The 5,630-nt window shown below is 41.0% G+C and overlaps 1 long non-coding RNA gene across 1 annotated transcript in view; it reads right to left on the reverse strand.

Annotated features, from left to right (window-relative positions):
• Nucleotides 1-4,915, reverse strand: part of LOC106726535 — a 17,033-nt gene extending 12,118 nt beyond the window's left edge. Inside the window, exon 1 of the long non-coding RNA XR_001362605.1 lies at nt 4,846-4,915. This is a non-coding gene — a long non-coding RNA (uncharacterized LOC106726535). The remainder of the gene's footprint in view (nt 1-4,845) is intronic.
• Nucleotides 4,916-5,630: the final 715 nt, after the last annotated feature.

A 5,630-nucleotide genomic window follows, 5' to 3' on the forward strand; every position in this document is an offset into this window, starting at 1 on the left:
CTATCTTATATAAATTAAAATTTTTAATCCAATAAATGTGGTCAGATACATAATAATAACTCCATTTTATAGGTTAAAAAAATAGAGTTCAAAGAATTTAAGAATCTTGTTCATAGTCATTGTTCTCAGAATCAGAATTTGAATCTCATCAGATGTGATTCTAAAGATTTGTTGGGGAAACACTTCTTTAAAATAGGCTAACATAGCAGGATGATCCTAGGAGATGGCAGAATAGGAATCATCAGTAATATGTCTTTTCATGGAAACAACAATTGCACTGGAGTAATCTATCTGATGTAACTATTTTGAAATCTGGGGTATATGAAGGATTGCAAATGTTAGGGGAAGTTTTAGGGGCCCCATGCCTAGTTTATTTAAATGAGGCCTGAGGCATGAGGCATGCGGCCCGCAGGCCATGAGTTTGACATGCTTGGCTTAGCATATAAATTGTGGTTAATTTATATCAATTTTAGTTCTTGGCTCTGTTTTCTAACTATCTCCCACCTCCCTGCCCTAAGGCTGTTGGTGTTACTAATGCAAAGATGACTCAGTCCTCTAGATATTAGGTATCTGTACTCTGATCACTGTTTACTGTTTCCGACTTCCACACAAAGAGGTGATTTCCAGGAGACGTAAAGGTCAGTGTAATTTCCCTTGCCCTTCACTTTTCTCTTTTTCCCTTTCAGAAACCAGATATTAAAAACTAGGACATTCAAAAGCAACTGTATATAAGAGTAAAATTAGAAGGTCATTTCATATACTCAGGGGAAGGTACAGGCTTTTAAAATATCAATGAAATTAATAAATCATATTCAAAATAAGTAAGGCTAAAAGGGAAGAAACAAAAGTACCAATAGCAAAAAATATATACAGTTTAAATCACTACAGTTTTACAGATTTCAAAACACTAAGGAATGTTATAGACAACTGTATAAGAGTACATTTAGTAATTTAGATACAATGGATAAATCCCTTGAAAGACAAAAAATACAAAAATGTATTCAAGCATAAGTTGATAAAATAAAGTTTGGTATCTATTAAAGAAATTAAATTTATTGTTTAAAACTTTCCCAAGAAGAAAACATCCCGCCCAGATGGTTTCATTTAATAAATGCTACTAAACATTAAGAACCATTACCTAATCATATACAATAACTGAGTCAAAATAAATCATTGACTAAATGGAAAATCTCAAACTCTAAAATATATTTTTAAAACCATTGCAAACTTAGGGTTTTAGATATGCCAGTAAAAATCCAATCATTAAAAAGCCTACAGGTAAATTGTATTTTATTAAAATTCATAACTTCTGTTCTTTAAAAGATTCTTCTTTGAAAATGAAAAGACAGGGAAAATTGGAAAAATTATCTGTAAATAATATAACAGACATAGTATGAGAACCCATAGTTTAAAAAGAAAATGAAAAACTCTCACAGCTCAATAATAAGGGGACAGAAATGATTCTTTTTAAGAAACGGACAAAAGATTGAACAGACGTTTCACCTAAAAAGCTACATGGAACTAATAAGCAAATAAAATTATTCTCAACATTATTAGTTATTAGGAATATCCAAATTCAAACAAGAGATACTACTCTACCTTTCAGAATGGCTGAAAATAAAAAAAAAGATAATATGAAACAAAATGTTGGTTAATATCAGCAACTGCAATCATCATATACTGTTGGTCAGGACATAAAATGAGATAATCACCTCAGAAAACATTTCTTTAAGTTAGACATACACCTGTAATATTGCTCCTACTCTGAGGATAAAGAAAAGTGTATTTCAGAGCAAGAATATTTTACTAAAAGTATTTTAGTAAACAATGGGAAACACCACAAATATGTACCAACTTGGAAACAGATGAATATCCTTACAGTGGAACACTTTCAGGAAAAAAAAAAAGAAATGAACAAATGATGCAACATATGTGAATCTCCACATAGCTTTACTGAGTGACAGAAGCAAGCATCCCAGCCCCCAGATCATGCATACTGTATTATTCCATTTAGATAACATTATAGGAAATATAAGCTAATCTACAGTAACAGAAATCAGATCAGTGGTTGTCTGGGAATAGAAGAAAGGCAAAGAGAGATGGGAGGATGTGAATGTAAAAAAGCAAAAGGAAATTGAAGGGGTTATTATCTTAAACCAGAGGCCTAGTGCACAAAATTTGTGCATGGGTGGGGTCCCTAAGCCTGGCCAGTGAGCAGGGCCAGGCCAGAGAGAAGGCGATGGTTGCAACACCAGGCGTGAAAGAAACAGATGCCACAGCACATTTCCTCGCCTCCCCCCCTCCTCCTTCCCTTGCCATTGTGCACCGCCACCACAGTGGGCTGGCAGCAGGCCGATTGGGGTCTGCCAGACAGGGAAAGGGACAGGGCATGGGAGGTTAGCCACTCGCCTTGAGAAGGGAGCTGACCCTCAGCCCCTCTGGGAAAGGGGCCACATCCAATGCCACCCACCCCTGGTTCCCTGTCCCAGCCCAGGGCCTGCTAACCGGAGGAGGGACTGTGGGAGGTTGGCCGGCCAGGGAAGGTTGGCTGTAGGAGCCTCTGCCTCCTGGTGGTCAGTGCGTATCATAGTGACTGGTAGTTCCGGTTGCTCAGGCTTTTATGTATACAGACTAGAGGCCCAGTACACAAAAGTCATGCACGGAGGGGGAGGGGGATGTCCCTCAGCCTGATCTGCACCCTCTCCAATTCGGGACACCTACACCTTTTTCTTATCTAGCTAAACTCTTCACATTTAAAAAATAATAATTGAAATACCACCTACTCTAGGAAATCCTCTGAAGAACAAATCTTACAATCTGTATTAAGTATTTTCATAGTATAACATTCTTTTTTTTTTAACAGCAACTTAGAGTGGATGCAATCTGCTTCTCATTCTTGCCTCTGAATTCTTTCTTGCTGCTCTTGTAATAGCGAAGCTTATCCAATTTACATTTCCCCTTCAAAGGCTTATATTTGGTTTAGTTTCTAGTTGGCTCCCCGCCCCTTTTTTTAAGCAATAAATTTGAGTTGTGATAGTAAACCTCATTTGTAATCAAGCCTATAGGTCTCCCTTTCTGAATATTTCTATAATACCTATCACTTTAGCATACCAGAGATTGTGTTCATTTATAGAAAATAACAATAAATGTCACCTGATCATTTGATCTTCTAGTAATATTTTATAGCAAGATGCACTATTCTAGTAATTTAACTATTACAAAACTGAGGCATACAGAAATAAATCACATTGAACAATAAAGAATGTCTCAAATATCAAAGCATAGTACACTTAGGGCCTCCCTTGTTCTGTGCCTCAAATATCATAGCATAGTACACAGTTCACATGGAACTCAGCTTCCTTTAAAATACTTGTGAAGCAGCTCCTTCCACACATAGTATTTTTTTATTTAATTCACAGAACATACTCTTTGTACTAACTGTTGGAAAATCACCCTAGCAATTGCCTCGTTTCTTCTCTGTATTGTTGCCTTACATTCTGATATCATTACTGCACTTTTATTACCCACTCGCTCTAATAAGATTGTGAATTTTTTAAGGGCAGAGATCATAACTTGAGCTTGTGTTTCTCTGTCATGGTGCCTAGATACTCAAATGCCATCCAGTCCAAATGACTGTGATGAGAGAGGCCCACCGGATCAGTTGCTGGACACCTCTGATTTTTATTTAAGAGGCCTCACTTGTTCTGTACCTTTACAGAGGGGTGAGTAACTTGAGGTTGTGTTTCTCTGTCATGGTGCCTAGATAGATATTCAAATGCCATCCAGTCCAAATGACTGTGATGAGAGAGGTCCACCGGATCAGTTTCTGGAGACCTCTGATTTTTATTTAAGGGGCCTCACTTGTTCTGTACCTTTACAGAGGGGTGAGTAGGGGCTGAGGAAATCTGAGGAAACCCAGACAGAATTCTCCTCCTGCAAGATTTTGCAAAGCTGTCACCCAGGACCATCAGGTGGCTTCTTCGCCTGGATCCGCTGGGCATTTGTCCAATTCAAACCCAGACACACAGCAATAACAAAGGTACTGGTCTCCTATGGTTCATGCGTGGTGATCAAACCCCAGCCTGCAGGAACTCACCCCCATGGTCAAGGCTGGGCCATCAGGTGGACTTGGGCTGGTGCTCCTGACTCTGGGGAGAGGGAGACTTCCCGTGACCTGGGAAACTACTATCAACCGAAAAATCAGAGAAGCACAGAGGATGATTCAAAAACACGAAAGACAATGCTGGTGATTCCTTCAATCTCTGGGGTAAAAACAAACCAAAACAAAACCCTGAACTTGTACACACATGCGTGGAAAAACATTGCTGAAGGGAAAAGCAATTCAGACCCAGGCTGGAGGGCTGCGGGCTAGAAGCCCCGGATGCTGCGCCACCTGTGAAGGCGGAGGGACTCTGCTCCAGGCTGACGCTGAGCAACCCAAGGCTGGGCTGCACACAAAGGCCGTGGGGGGCCGGCGCTGCCCCCAGCCCACGCCTCAAGGAGAGCCCTTTCTGCCTACGCAGTGAACATGGTGGAGCACTCTGGGGCTCCGGGGCTACAGTGCGCATGCTGGGATGGGCCCTAGGCAAATGAGCTTGCCCATCCTCTCCTCCCAACTGCCCCCAGCCCACGCCTCAAGCAGAGCCCTTTCTGCCTATGCAGCCAACATGGTGGAGCACTCTGGGGCTCCGGGGCTGCAGTGAGCATGCTGGGGCCAGGCCCTAGGCAAATGAGCTTGCCCATCCTCTCCTCCCACCGACCACCTCAGGCACCGTGGCCTCGAGGCCACCACCAGCCTGCCCACCTGCCCCCTTCTCCTCCCAGGCAGGGCTGCTCCTCACTTACTGGCAGCCTGCGAGCGCTCCGGCTCCGGCAGGTCCCCAAACAGGTCCATGGCAGAGGCTGGTCTGTGGAGCGGCTTCTTCCCCCGGGACCATGGGAGGCTTCTTCACCTGGGACCGTAGGCAGCTTCTCCTGGGCCAGCTGCAGCCGCAGGCACCCTGGCCGGCTTTGTCAGGAAGGACTTCAGGAAGATGTCCGGTCTAATTAGCATACTACCCTTTTATTAGTATAGATGTGGTGTTTTTAATAGATGAAAACATATGCCAGATTCTAACAAACTGTACACTTTAAACATGTGCACCTGACTGTATATTAATTGTACCTCAATAAGACTTAAAAATTTTCAAAACAAGTTATATGTATATGAATAGAGGTGACATAATTGCCATATATTCCTCCATCAAATCAACCCCTCCACTCTTAATTAAAGATGTCTACATTCCTCTACAAATACCCGTTTCCTGTAAAAAGGCAATGTTGTATCATAAACTGGTATTTGATGGTGGAACAAAAAGCTATGAATTATAGTCCTCATTTGACAATATTTATTAGGTGACCCTGAATCATTAACTTTTATGGTTTTTCAATTCCCTTTTTAAAGTTGGAAGGCAAAGCAATTTAGAATTTTTATATAATTTAACACTGTAATTATAAAGAGGTCTGTCATGCTCTGCTGTGGAAGCAAGAACTCAATCCAGATTATTTTTAAATTATAACCAATCTGTGTAAAGAAGATTCTAGCTAGTTAGGAAACCAAAGGCATAAACTGATATATCATAATTATATGC

Source organism: Myotis brandtii, unplaced genomic scaffold (assembly GCF_000412655.1).
Source record: "Myotis brandtii unplaced genomic scaffold, ASM41265v1 scaffold279, whole genome shotgun sequence".
NCBI lineage: Eukaryota > Metazoa > Chordata > Mammalia > Chiroptera > Vespertilionidae > Myotis > Myotis brandtii.